This window comes from Aptenodytes forsteri, unplaced genomic scaffold, assembly GCF_000699145.1.
Source record: "Aptenodytes forsteri isolate BGI_AS27 unplaced genomic scaffold, ASM69914v1 Scaffold50, whole genome shotgun sequence".
Classification (NCBI taxonomy): domain Eukaryota; kingdom Metazoa; phylum Chordata; class Aves; order Sphenisciformes; family Spheniscidae; genus Aptenodytes; species Aptenodytes forsteri.
The window spans coordinates 5,733,974-5,749,001 of NW_008795126.1; positions in this window are offsets into that span (position 1 = coordinate 5,733,974).

Genomic DNA, 15,028 nt, shown 5'->3' on the forward strand with positions numbered 1-15,028 from the left:
AGAACTGAAGAAAATTGTTCTAACTGGCCACTGCTCTAAGAGGTGAAGCAGAGGCTGTATAGCCCATGCTGAAAGGTTTCAGTGCTTTTAAACCATCTTTGAAATCTCTCAACTATGGTTGTCGCTGAGGGCTAGAGAGACTCTCACTCCAAAAAAGCCAGCCTCAGGAAAGCTTCCCCAGTTACACCAACCTCCCTTTCCTAAGATTTCCTTCTGTCTATCCAGTCAGTGCTGCCAGTTGATGCCCAGGTTCTGAAATAATCACTCCTAGCTTTTTTCTTCTGGAAGAGAGTCATATGATAGCTTTATGCTTAGTTGTCATAGGGTCTGCAATAAGGGAGTCTTCATCTCTTAGGTCTCAGGGCACCAAAGAGCTCATTATGCCCCTATGCATCTCAAAAGGAGAAGAATGAGGGAAAGAATCTGAACCTTCAGCCATCTCTTAACATTCAGATTTATGAGTCATGTCACACCAAGGTGGAGCCCCATTTCGTTTACGCCATACTCTCAATGTAATTCTTTCTGCTTGATCAATTGCAGAGTCATATTTCTGTGTTTCACATGGTATGTTATTACTGATTTTATTATAGCTTAGAAACATGTAATTATTTATGCTATTAATATGGCCCCAATGGGAAGGGTATTCTGTACTGCTTGGTGTGTGTCATAAAAGCTGTAGTCCCCAGTGAATGCTCCATTTGTTATCAGTAAGTATTCGGTAATGACAGAACAATAGTGGTGGCTTAATGCTCAAAACACAGAAGTATTTTTAATCTTTTCCAATACAATAAAACTTCAGGATATAAACAGAGTTCCTCAGTTCCATGCAAAGTTAGGTCTTCAAAACCAACAGGAACTTCCAGAGCCCATGGGCGTGCAGAAGTTTTGAAAACAGAGCTTGAGAAAAGGAACCTCAGTTTTCTGCTTGGGCCTGGTTATGTAGTTCCTTCTTCAGCCAGAACTCTAATTCAAGTCTAATTTGTGAGATATATATTTGAATTATTTCCCTAATAGGGACAAGGAAGTCAACACAATACTAGTGGTTTCTATTGCACAAGTAACTAATTTCTAAACTGTGTACAAAAAGCAGAGTCTTGGTTAAGCAGGCTATTTAGTATAGGTGCACCTAACTTTAATCACAGGAGAGTTCCTGTTCACTAGTCAACAGCAGGGGGTCACAAACTAGTCCAGAGGATCTTACTGCCCCTGTGCTCCTGCAAGTGCATTTGTACTCATGATTACAAAGACTAATGTCTAAAGATCAAAGTAAAAGGGTAATTTTCAACCTTGTAGTGCCCTACAGAGGAGTCAATTACATGAATAATTCAATATATCACAGGCATGCATTGTAAAACCCAGGCAGAGGAAGTACCTTTGTGATAACAGCCTTGCGTCAACGTGTCTCTTTGCCCAAAGAGCACTGGGACTGAGAGCTTTTGCTTTGTTATTTTAAATCAGTGTTCTTTTTGAAGTTTTCAAACAGTTTTATCCTACAGATTACAGGAACAATGGTACCTGTGTTGCACTATATTACAGCAGCACTTTGAAGGGGTAAGCAAACAGCTGAGAAGTTATGTTCTAAGAAGCCATCAGAAGCAGACTGAATTGGGCAGTCAACGGCCACCCCATCTTCTCCAAGGTTTCCTTGTGCTCTTTCACCTTCCCTGAAAACCAAGCAGATCAATGGCTTCTGATCACATTCCTGGAGATCCTTTCAGATTCACAAGTAACCTAGAAAAGGCAAGAGGGAATCTCTGCTAATCCCATAATTGTGAAAACAGATAAGAATCTTTACCTTAAAAGCCCTATCCTACCTGTGTAAGATAAATAAAGAGATCATATTAAAATTACTTCAGCTCCTCCTCTAAACTCCTCTACTTTCATTTTAATCCTCATTACTGATGTCTATATTAGGAATGTTGTACCAAAGCAATCTAGTGCTATGGCACAAGAAAAAAAATGCAAAATCATGAAATTGTTCCTTTCTCTGCCTTATCCTGACTTTTGAGATCTTGGCATGCTATTGACAGGCAGAAAGAATGTGTAGTCAGATGTACCTTCTCTCCAAGAACAAGCGAATGAGCATGCTCTTCAGTTAAAGAAAAGGCTGGCCCAGGAAATTCCTTAATAATAATAAAATGCTCTCACAAGCAAGGAAACAATTTTTTCTCCATAAGGTTAAATTAATTTAAAACATGTTGTAGGGTGTGTCTCACATGCTCTAATGGGTAGGTCAGACACATGACATTATTTAGTATTACACAGCACAAGGCATCATCTTTAAATCAAAGTGTTGGATGGCCCATATTTTTGCTTGACACATAGCAGATGCCATTTGCTTACATAAATCTTCAGATTGTTAAGCTACAAGAATAGATGCAGTACTGAACACAGAATATTAGAATGTGCTTTGCAAGAAAAGCTGTTCATTACCAGGAGAAAAAGAGCCTGAAGTGTATCAATTCTAATGCCAGTTGTAGGCAACTCCATCAAGCAGTGCTCTCAAACCGTCATCCTTCTCTTTAAAGGAAGCTGAGGCAGGTGATGACGTTTATTTGAAGTGCTGGTTTATCTCCCTGGTCAAACTAAAGGAGCAGAAGTAAAGGCTTTTCCTTTCATCCTCCCTACCAGCTGGATCTTTATAAAGCTAGCCACAGTCTTTGAACATAATTTTCTTCCTTGTTCTCTTGGCATGTGCAGGAAACCTCCAGTTGCTCATAATCAGGAGCCAAATCTTCCAGTTTAAGTGCAGGAACAATATACAGGATAAACCTTTCAAACAGGAACTATGTGAGCATGGAAGGAGCAGAGCGTCAACAGCATACAGCATGCTAGATCTCATGCTGCAGTGGACTGAAGGGAAAATTAAAGCTCTGGGCAGTAGCCATTCCTAAGGAAGCCAAGGAGATGGCAGTATTTTAGCAGAGGAATTAAATGTTGCTCTTAAATGGAAAGTGACTGATTTGTGATTCTAACAGCATCAAGACAATACTAGATTGGTGAAGAAGTGAAGCATAGCTGTGGCTAAAGGAGATGAGTACTAGTGTTCACGGTGCTGAAGAGAGTGGTCAAAAGTCTTTTAAGCCTGGCTTTTGTGAGGCCACCCCATTGACCTCAGCTAGTAGGAGGATACTGGAATGAAAATTCATTGCTGCTTCTTTTTGAAACTCTCTCCTAAAGTCATCCCCAAAACAATAAAGGTTTGTTCATTAATCAATTTTCATTAATAAGACTGATTTCCTCTTTTTTTGTCTCTTTCTTCCCTTTCTTCTTCTACCTCTTTTTGCCTTTACACATATTGCCTCTGGCATTTGGATGTTCACTAATCTTTTCAATATTCATAAAGCAAAAATCATACATAACCTATGGGGAAGTACATACCCATTCATATATTTTTTCAAGCTGAAGTACAGACCTTTTCTGAAATGGTGAAGAATCTTTATCCTGTACTAATAGCTATCACACATTGCATAGACAGTCAATTGTACTCACAGCTAAGAGTGTGCTCTCAGTCACTTTGCCAGGCACAGATTCAGTGTTGACACTAAAGAGGGGAAAGAATGATCACAGGGAGTCTCCAGGATGTTCTTTAAGATGGAAAACAGAGGAAAAGCAAAGATAATGAAGGAAAAAATTAAGAAAGAATAAAGAGAGAGGAAAATGTTGATAGAAAAAGCAAAAAGAAAGCAAGCTGTCATGTAGAATTTGTTTGTACACATTATCCTTTTAAAAGAAACTGCTAAATGTTCTTCACAAAGAGTATGAACACAGCACTATATACTGTCCACGTTATACAATAAACTTTAAAAAGTCCATTTCAAGTCCTTGCTAAAACAAGTTTAGCAGTCTACAAACAAGAATGCTTTTAACGTTGCAACACCCACAGCCATTTTATAGGTCTTGTGGCTTGGATCTCATTCTTGGTGGGGGTTACTCTTTATTTTTTATCCAGAGTGTTTACATCTTTGTGGTGTCGGCAGTACAGACCCATCTTTATAAGACCAGCAAGAAAAAAACAGCAATAAATCTCTGCAATGTGTTTTCAGTATGTCTATAAATCTGAAATATTTAAATGTAAAACAGTCCCTTTCTTTGAAAACTGTGGATTGAAACTCACAAAAGGTTTAATTACAATGTTTTTATTCAAGGTGATCTGAACAAAGATGAGGCTAATATTTTTCCTTGAATGTAACCTTGAAATTAAGGGGCACTGTGAGAAAAAAAACCAACAGTATTTTATTAAAGGAATTATTGGTGGTTTGTCACTATGGGACTGAAGCCAAAACTATTCCTACAGAAAGAAGTACAGTTCACTGATAAAATTACATAACCTGTGTGTTACAAAGACACAGTAAAAAGTTCAGCTGTTTAGATGAAAAAACTAAATAGGCACAGGTAGATCTCTCTCATATGTCTATATTCATCATCTTAAATGTAATGTTACTCAGACAGGTGAATATAGATTCCTGGAAGTAGTCTGTAAGTAGTTTGGGAGATTTTGCACAACTGGACATCTGTGCTGTATTTTTTTGATGAACTATTTTAATCTCCTATTTTGATAAATGATAATATTTTCATAACAATATGATCCCCAAAGGATCAAAGATTCATTGTGTTAAGCACCTTTAAAGCGTTCAGCACTTTTTAGAGTCAAAAATAGTTTCTGACCAACAGAGATCTTACTGAAAGGATGGGACCTGAGACAGAGTGATAAATAGATAACGGGTTTGAAAGGCAGGAGAAAGAAAGACCCATACAAAGAAAATTACAAAGCCAGGTGGATTTGAATAAATCAACAGCTTCAGACTGCAACAATCTAGAGTGACCAGAGAAGAGGTAGAATTACCTGGGTTGTCATTCTCTTCTTATCAACAAAGTGCTGAACCTAACAAAGGTGGAAGTGGATTAATATGGAGATTGAAGGAAACAAAAGACATTTTGATAAAAAAAGAATCCTTCAAAAGATTCAAGGTCAAAATGTATGTTTTAATTTAAGAGTGGTAGCAGCCCCTCATGGACGTTTGCCCTCTCTCATCTCTGTGTCAGTACCTGAATGCCATGAATTCCCTTCTGATGAGTGTATGTTTTGGGAAACTCACCACACAGTAAAGCCATTCTTTCTAATACGACTTTACTTCATATAATCTTTTCATGGGTGAGAAATACATTACATCATCTCTTCTCTGAGGCATATACCATAGAGTGTGTGTGTACCTACCTTCCAACAGATACTGTTATTCCCAGTGCAAGATTCTAGTAAAAAGAAGCCTGTGTTCAGCTATCTCCTCTGAACACCAGCATTCTTTACCTTATCTGCTTAAGACACTAATTGTTCAGTCAAAATACAGGTTAGTCACTTGTCCTTGGCCCTGGTCTTGAGAGCACCTGGTACAGATTTTGCAACAAAAGAGGACACACAGGTCCAAATTTTTCACACTTAACTTGAGGCAACCATGTCATATGTATGAGTTAGGCCTGTAGCGTGTACATAGGCTGCTTGTATGGATAATGCATAGACATTTTCAGAGGTCAAGTCAGCCCACTGAAGATCTGGATGTGGGCCATCATGGTGTTCCAGTTTTCAAGAATTTTTACAACAGCTTCAAAATATCAATGCAGAATTCATAAGCTGCACATAGACAGATTCCACAAATAGTCACACAAGGCCAACCCACACACCCGAATGGATATTTCCCAGCTGCTGGAGCGAGTGGGGTCCCCTGCTGCTATCTCTCTCTGTCTTAGCAGCTGGGAAGGAGCTTCCTGCTGCTTCAAGGGCAATTGGTCCTTTTTTCCACTTTTAGGATGGAAAGAATGAAAGATTCCTAGAACATTCTCACTATCTGAGAAGGGTCCCTAGCTGCCAATACTGCAAGAAGAGAGTAGGTCTTACTCTTTGGGTGAAGAACCATCAGTGACCTTGTGTTATATTGTGCTGCTTTAATTTGATTTAATGGGGACAAGAAAAGAAAAATGGAAGGGAAAAATAGAGTTAATAATGAACATAAGTACTGGTGGTACTGTAGAGGAGCTAGCACCTAAATTCAAGCATCCTAACAAATGGAGTGAATTGAATAAACAATTTTTGTGACTATCATGGATCAAATCCTGGAAAAACACATTAGCAGATATGTTTATGCCAGCATAAATATTTAAGTAAATCACTGTGTGTTATTACAACAGCATTGCATTTGAACTGAAGTTGTTAGAAATCACCTTGAGAAATTAACCCAGTTATTCTTAATAGCAATTATGGCTTTTTGCAACCACATTCACATTAGTCATCTTAGAAATACAAATATTTCTAATTAGCAAAATGGCAATAAAAGTAAAAGAATTTGCATATTAGGTTAGTGTCTGGAAGTGTGTTTTTCTCTTAGCTCTGAGCTGTGTTGTTACATTAGCTTTCAGAATGATTGCATATAGTAGTTTGCCAGGAGATTTGCTCTACATACAGTTGTACAAGTGCTTCTGTACTCTAGAAAACAAGAAATGACAGGAATATGTTGTAAAAATGTATCCTCTCTGTTGGGAGGTTTTTTATTACACATACATTTAGTCCAAATAATTTTAAACTTACATTTCCACCAAGGCTCATCTTTGCTTTAACAAGTGTTTTTTATTAACTGGAATGACGGGTTTTTCGTTTTGAACTGAAATCTCCTTTTCGTGTTTTCAAAAGGGCATATATCTGAAGGCTTATTTTTAAAGCTGAAATGCAATATGTTGAAAAAGCAATTGTGAACTCTTTTTCTGTAATTGAAAAAATACATGAGTTCGGCTTTAAAGTGTGAAGAATGATACAGCTACTATCTGTGCTGACTCAGGCCAACTTGCTTCCATGCTGGTATGACCTTCAAAGGAAGTTAGAAAAATCACTTGAGGAGAAGAGAATTTCTGTCTAAAAATGTGAATCAAAACTTTTCATCGCTGCATGCAAAATATCAAGTGTAATACATGTTATCATTTTGATCTTAACATAGCTTTTTTTCTAATATTAGCAATATAGTCTGACTACATCAGGATCCTAAAAGAATACTTTTGTTTTATAGTTGGAAATTATGCAATAATAAATTCTTCTCAAAAATGTAATGAGAAGCAAGTGTCATTGCAACTATGTTACTATAACACAACGCATTTTTTATTGTATCTGGCTCTATGTTAGTAATACCCATTTCCAAATGTATTTTTTTTTCTCTATGTCTAAATAGTACTTAGGGATCAGACTGGCCATAATGATCTGAATGGTCATAAGAATAAGTAAAACATTTTTATTGGTCAGACAAGAACTTTGATCAGTTTTTAAAGACATATAATCCACACTGATTATGTTCAAAGAATTAATATGGCTTTATGTTCCAGAATTGTCCCTGCAGGTCCCCAGGTCAGCCAACAATAATATCTAGACAGATTTGCCAGTCTGAAATGGTTTTAAGTGAACTTCCTGCCCATGCTCAACTTAGCTTGATTTAACTTGGTCAAAGTCAAGCGTTTCACTAATGTGCAGTTTACAGAACAAATGTGCAAAAATTACACAAATGTATAGTTTTGAGTAGCATATTCATTAAGTAAGTGGTTATGTATTTTGACAGGTTACATAGGTTGTCTGTAGATTTTTTACTGAGAGGGTAAATGATTTAATCTCATTAAATGAGTAGGATAATGTATCAGTGAGCATTGTTGGCAAATAGGCTTAAAGATAGACATCTAATTGATGATTGCCAGTATCTTATTCCAGACATACTGGAGAGAAGGGATAGGCTGCTGCATTAAATATTTTGGCAGTTCCCAAAAATTCTTCTCATATATGGCAGCGTGTGGCCTGTGTCACATGGTGTCACAGTGTGTAGGGTATGTCATATGGACAATTACTTGTCTACAAGTCTACACGTCTACAGATGCCGTGATACTATGCCATACACGAAGGGCTCTGTGCATGGAAGGCAGGTGATCTGCTGCTCAGCTGCAGACCATTTATAATTATCCTCAGGGATAACAGTGGTCATAGTTTGGGATTGCTTCTTTATGTTATACATTGTTTAGTATTTCATCTAAGCTTTCAAGTGACTATTCTTTTCCACTGAGCACTCTTTATGTAGTTCCTTGCACCATTTACCTAATGTACCACCTCCTGATTAATGTAATTCCCATCTGCCATGCCTATACCTGTTTGTTTCTTCAGGGAATCAAGGAAGCCACTGAAAGGCTAGAACAAGCACTGTAATTGTCCTGCTTGCCTTTCACAATATCCTAGTTTTCATGGGTCGTTACTATCTTTCACAGATATTTTGGTGCATCTTTATATGCTGGAAATATGGGGTATTGAAATTCCTTCCCAGACACCTCACTGCTAGTGTCCATTGTTGTTGGATTTTACCAGTTCCAAAGAAGGAAAACCAAAAAAGATCACATTACATGTGTATTCCAGAAACAACACAAACTTAGACACTTTTCTGACCAGGACCCCAACTGATTCCTCCAAGTAAGCAATAAGGAAGGATATCATCATCATCATCATCATCATCATCATCATCATGCTGTGCCCAAGACCACACCATCTGTTTCCTCAGATTCATACTCCATAATGTAATGATCAAGATCAATGTACATTATCGCTTTGCTATAGTGTCTGAACAGCTGAGTGGCTGACATAATGCATCCCTGCCAAACACCTTTCCTGGTGTTGGACCATTTTTTGTAGTACCTTTCATTATTTTGACCGCTGTTTTCTGCTTATAATAGGGAACTGACAAAGTCAATTCACTAAAGAAATATTAGGACTGTCCTGTTCCAACACACTGGCAAGCTACATTAAATTTTTATAAAGCAGATTTTACTCAGTAGCTAAAGAGCAGTATCACTTGCTGGGTAAAGTTTGTACTTTTTCATTGATTGCTCTGCAAGAGAATGGTGCTGTTGTGTTTCACAACTGGAGTTCTGCAAATAGTATAAACTTCATTTTGTGAAAACGTACACAAATAATAGTTTTTTCCATAGTCCATTCCTCTCAAAATGTTCCTGCAATCATCTTCCATCTACCCACTTGTTTCAACCCAGTGTCCCTCTTATCTATCACACTCAGCATAAGCTATGTGTCCTGATGGCCCTTTCCAAACTGTTGCCCCTCTATTTCTGAAGGCTCACCAGTGATGCGACAGCGGTGCCCATCTTATGTCTACCTTCAGACACTCCTTTTTTAGGTATTTGATAAACTTTAAACACCTTTGTGCCATCCCTTGGGCTGCTTCTTCTCCATGGGAGGAGCATTACGAAAACTTCCAATGGCAGGTTGGAAACAGAGAACTTCATAATCTCCTAATAATGTGGAATCTACCTTATTAGGTAGATAACTGATACTGCTGTACAGTGACCACTGCAGACAGCATGTTCAGTAGTAGGTGGTTCTGTACCTCCCATGCTGAACTACTGTCTTGTTCATATGTTGTCGCTCCATGGGGGTCAGAGGCTAGCAGGATGTTAAGGCCTGCCATGGTTATGCCTTGCAACCTCCCAGTAAACCCTGTGATTTAAGCCGGCAGGTATGTCAGTACACTTGATCAAAAAGAAATGCAATTCTTGAACTTTCTCTCTTCTACCTGACCATCCTTGTTCATAATTCAGGCTAGAAGCACTGGTTCAAGCACTGGCAAACTGTTCAAACCATACAGGCATATTTTCTTTCCTCAGCTCAGGTGGAACAGTCTGAAACCACCTGAAGTCGGTAGCACAGAAGCCATAGTGCAAACTTTTGGGTTGCACAGGAGTCTAATGGCTGCTTACCGAAACAGAGAGTGTCTCCAAGATCTGTATAATTTCAGCTCAGAACTGCTTTTATTAGTAAGTGCTGGGTTGCCAGACAAAAAAAGGTGATTCACTTGGATGGTGGGGAGAACTACAGCTCTGCTGTAATGAATTCATTATTAACACAGTGAGAGAGAGAAGCAGGCAGTTTCAAATTCACAAATCATCTGTCTTTTTACTAATATCTGTGGTTTTTGGCACCCCAAGAGCAGGCCCTGTTCCCCTGGAGAGACTCTTTCATAATGCTCAATAATGCATCTGTTATTATGAGAAGGATGTTGAGAGTTTTGAACACAGCAGCTCAACTGAAGCAGCTGTTGCTTCAGAAACAGCAAAAGCAGAAAAAAGGACATTTAAAATTTTTAAATATATGCTCCCATGTGGTCTATTGCTCAGCCCAAAAAGGGGCCTTTGCATCACAGCTGCCACCTGTCTGCAATGGGGGAAGCTTTATAAAGGGTTTTCCTGGAGCTGCACTTGGCTGCCTGTTTCAGGCCACAGCCAAAGCCAACTGTTAAAAACCATTGTAAAGAGTGAATTCAGCTATTCCTCCCTGCTTAGATTTCTCATGACCCTGATCTTCCACAGGGGCTGGCAGTTAGAGTGAGTGACACAGTAAATCTTGGCCAATGAAAAGCCTAGCAATCTTCGGAAACAAATACAATTACCTGGCTGGTGATAGGTATTTGATTCAAAGTGCCACAGGAAACAGCAATTACAATTTCACAGAAAAATGAAGTGTTGGTAACCACAGCAGAGGTCTGTATATCAGCCAGGCAATACTCCTCACCCTGCAAAGGGAACTGTTGTAGGCATCCATCACGTTTCTCACAGGGTGAGAGGGTCCACCTGATTGAATATGATAGCAACACTGAGGCTAGTTAACAACTTTCTTGAAAGGATGCCAGGAGAGAATCCTATGGATAAGCTGTGTATATCTTTCAAAGACTGCACTTTATTGTATACAACCTAACTGCCATATTATATGCCTACCACAGCTTTTTCTGAATGGCAGATATTTACTCTAGTTTAGATTCTGCCCCCCCCTTCAACCCACTTTCTCATATTAAGTAACACCACACTCCTTAGTGAATACAGCTAACTCAGCTGTGACTTTTAAGGAGCGGTGAAAATCAGTTCTATAGGAAGTCTTGTTTTTAAAGCTGTTTCATATAAGATTTTATATCTAACTTCTTTAAGTATGGAGTGGAAAAACTGAACTATAATTCATGCAGTAGTTCCCTTTCTCTGTGTTTTGAAAGTGTAAATCAAAGGTAAGATTTATACAAATAAAAACCAGCAAGTGCCCGTTAACACAGAGAGTGTTGGAATTCTGGATTTGCCACACTGATGTGCAGAGACCAATGGGAGTCATATATATTTTAATGCATTTCTAGTCATTTCTAGAATTCAAGAGCGAGTATCCTGTCCCTATTGCATATTATTTTGTTTATCTTCCTTGACTTCTCCAATTAATACACATGGTCATGCTTGAAGTTATGGCTTTTACAGACCCATGTGGCTTTATACTGACACAAATTGCAGCTCAAAAGAAAAGTAAGGGAAAGGAAAATTTATAGTTCAGCCCAATACTGTATGCCAAAATCTAAAAATGGTTTAAGACAGCTTCTTAAATAATCATACTTCAAACAGCACGCTCAAGTTCTTAGGCCAGAAATGTTAGGCATTTTCATACTTCCCCAAACTCTGTGGAAATAAATTAGTTTAAAAAAAAAATTCAGACAATTATTGAAATCAGACAATTATTGGAGGAAATGCTGGACAATTTTCATCCAGTCTCAGAGCTGCCAGTTCTCACGATATTGGGATTTTTAAAAATAATTCCAGCTCCTAGGGCATGAATTACAATAGATCCCTAGTTCTTATTTTAGTTTTTAAAGATAACTTCCTTTCCCTTCTAACTGTGGAAAGAAAAACGTAAATGAGAACACTTAAGGCTAAATTATTGGAGGAAATGCTGGACAATTTTCATCCAGTCTCAGAGCTGCCAGTTCTCACGATATTGGGATTTTTAAAAATAATTCCAGCTCCTAGGGCATGAATTACAATAGATCCCTAGTTCTTATTTTAGTTTTTAAAGATAACTTCCTTTCCCTTCTAACTGTGGAAAGAAAAACGTAAATGAGAACACTTAAGGCTAAAAAAGTTGAAAGCAAATTTCATAGTACTATTTTAAAACTCTGATGGTTAAAGTTAACTCCTTCATTTTGGGGACCTAACTCATGACGCTACAGCTGTGCCAATACTGCTGTCTAATTTACTAGGTAATCTTCTGGAATCAACACTGCTAAATAGAATACTGTAATAGTAATGTTGTATACAGAGGTAATGCCCAAACTTAAGTGTTTTTACTGCAGATTCTAATGGCATATATGAGAAGAAAATTGAACCTATATAATTCTTTATGAACTACATATAATTTCTTGTGATTGCCCTCAAAATAATATTTTTAAAAATCCTCTAAACAGGTCAGATAATTACTGTTCCAGAAGATATTACAAGAAAAAATATCTATGATGGTTTAAGACCTAGTGCCCATTGAAAGGGTTTGAGTTAGGGTTCTGGTAAAACCTCCTGTGTCAGTACAGACAAACTGTATAGCATTAAAGTACATGGCATTTTTGTATTTCAAATGAGATATAGGAGTATAATTCTATTAGCAGTAGGCATCACATAGAGACCTAGTGTAGATTATTTCACTACCATTACTAGTTTAGATTAGGTAAGCTAATTTGGGGCATTATTAACTACGGAAGAAATGTATTAGCTGTGAAATGTGTCAGTACAGACAAACTGTATAGCATTAAAGTACATGGCATTTTTGTATTTCAAATGAGATATAGGAGTATAATTCTATTAGCAGTAGGCATCACATAGAGACCTAGTGTAGATTATTTCACTACCATTACTAGTTTAGATTAGGTAAGCTAATTTGGGGCATTATTAACTACGGAAGAAATGTATTAGCTGTGAAAGAAATGTATATTAGGAGTTTTTCTGGAGTCAATGGAGTTGCACAGGCTGCATTCCAGGCAGATTGGTAATATGTAGTTTTCAGAACAAATTGATGTCTGAAAGATCATGTAGATAGCTGATACCAGGTGTATCGTTTGGTTATGTCCATGTTTAGGTGTGTCACAACCACACTGACATTGCAGAAAAGTGTTGGAGAGAGTTTATTTTAATGCTGCAGAGAACAATAATCCAAGGTTTGGGGCCAGTTCTTCAGCACTGGTGGTAGGATTGCTCTTTGCGTGTTCTGTCTCTGGCATAGAGTTAGGTGACGTGTTACTCTGCACAGCCCCTTGCTCCTATTGCAGACTAACTGCCTGCTCATCTGTGGACACAGGAGAAGCCAGCTGGCTGCTGGGGCAGTGCATATTGTCTGAATGGCTAATCCCAATCTTTTCTGAACAAAATGTTATGGGCCAGGTGGAAGGATACACTTCTCTATGACTGGCTTGTGAAACAGCTGGAATTGCTACACTATTTTCTTTTTACTGACATACCATATATTAACTATTGCATTTTGTCAGGAAGTAGACTGTACTTGTGATACTACAAAGACATGAAGAAGTAGTAAAGCATGAAGTACAAATCTGTGCATAAGAGAATTAGATTATTCTGCAAAAATTAAATACTGACTGATAGTGACCGACGGCAATGTTTGTACATTAATTTCTTAACTTACACAGTCATTGACATGGAGAAGATAGTGGGGATAAGTAAGATCCCATAATTGCTGGGGAAGTATTCCAATTTTCAGCTATTTATTCTTCCTTATTAGTCTCAACTCTTTCATGATAATCCACTGTTCCTTTTTCTTCCTAATCCTTTTTAATATTAATCTATATTAATACCATGTATTTATGTATTTGATGCATGGATTTTAAGGTGTTATGTAGCTCTGGCTCTCCACTTACTCTGCTTCTTATTGTATTTATTTTTACTCATGTGTCTGTATACATATATATACATACAGACATACATATAAATATTTATGAATACATAAAGTGTGTATATATACATACATGTAAGTCTGTGTATATATATGTATAAGTATGTCTGTATGCATTTAATTGCTGTGTCGTTAAGTCAAAAGTACCTGGATACATACCTATATAATTTTTGCCTTTTGTGCACATATCTTTCCTTAAAAAAGGGAATATATGGAGACATATGTTTGTGTATGCACAAACACTAGGAATTGTGCAAAATGAGGTAGCATCATTTTAAAAATGAACTGCAGAAAAGTCAAACTGCTGTCCTAAATACTTTCGTATAACAATAAATACATTTGTGCAAAAAATTAATTTTCCATTGCTGTAGAGATTTATGCATAGGCTTAAGTCAATAAACTGTGGATAATCTCATTATGATCAGTGGATTGCTACCAGGATTTAGTTAAATATGAACCTAAGTCTTTCTAGAATTAGGAATATATGTTAATTAAATTATGAAGAACAGACATTTATTTGGATGGATGCACATCATACTGAGAACATTTGATCACACTGTAGCAAACTTTGATCATTTTTCTATGTGGCATTTAAATCCATTGGAAAATGGCCTTATAATTGAAACCCTGATGTAACGCTAATGTATTGTATAATTGTTCATTTTTGTTAAAACTGATGAGGGTTGGGAGGGTTGTTTTGTTTTTCTTTTTGCCCTAAGGATTGTCTAGGACTTAATAATCAGACTTGGTTTATTTCCATATCAAAGTTAAGTAGTAAATATTTTCTTAACAGATGTCTGGATCAAAAACTTCCATTTGGATACCAGCCCTCAATACAAAGTGTTGTTACAGAATAAGAACAGCTTCTGTACTGCAATTATGATTTTCATTGTTCTCAGACAGGAACCCACCAGTGCCCTACTTATGAATGTTCGTACATATTTCCTCCCAGGAATAATTGCAAAACAATCAGAGCGCATCTAGATGGGGCTCAGAGTTAAAAACTTATAAATCACTCTTGTTAACATTTTCCATCAGTTGTTGATTTATGATATAACCTAGTGCTACAATGACACAGGGATCCTAATTTGTAATCATCTGTACAGTAGAACTGAGACTCAACATTATGGAAAAGCAAAAAAGCACTTTCAGATGAGTTATTAAATGTGCTAGAGGAGAGTATACCATAGGCAATCCCTCAAATATTGCAGAATGGGGTTTCTCGTGGTTTAACCTCAGTCGGCAACT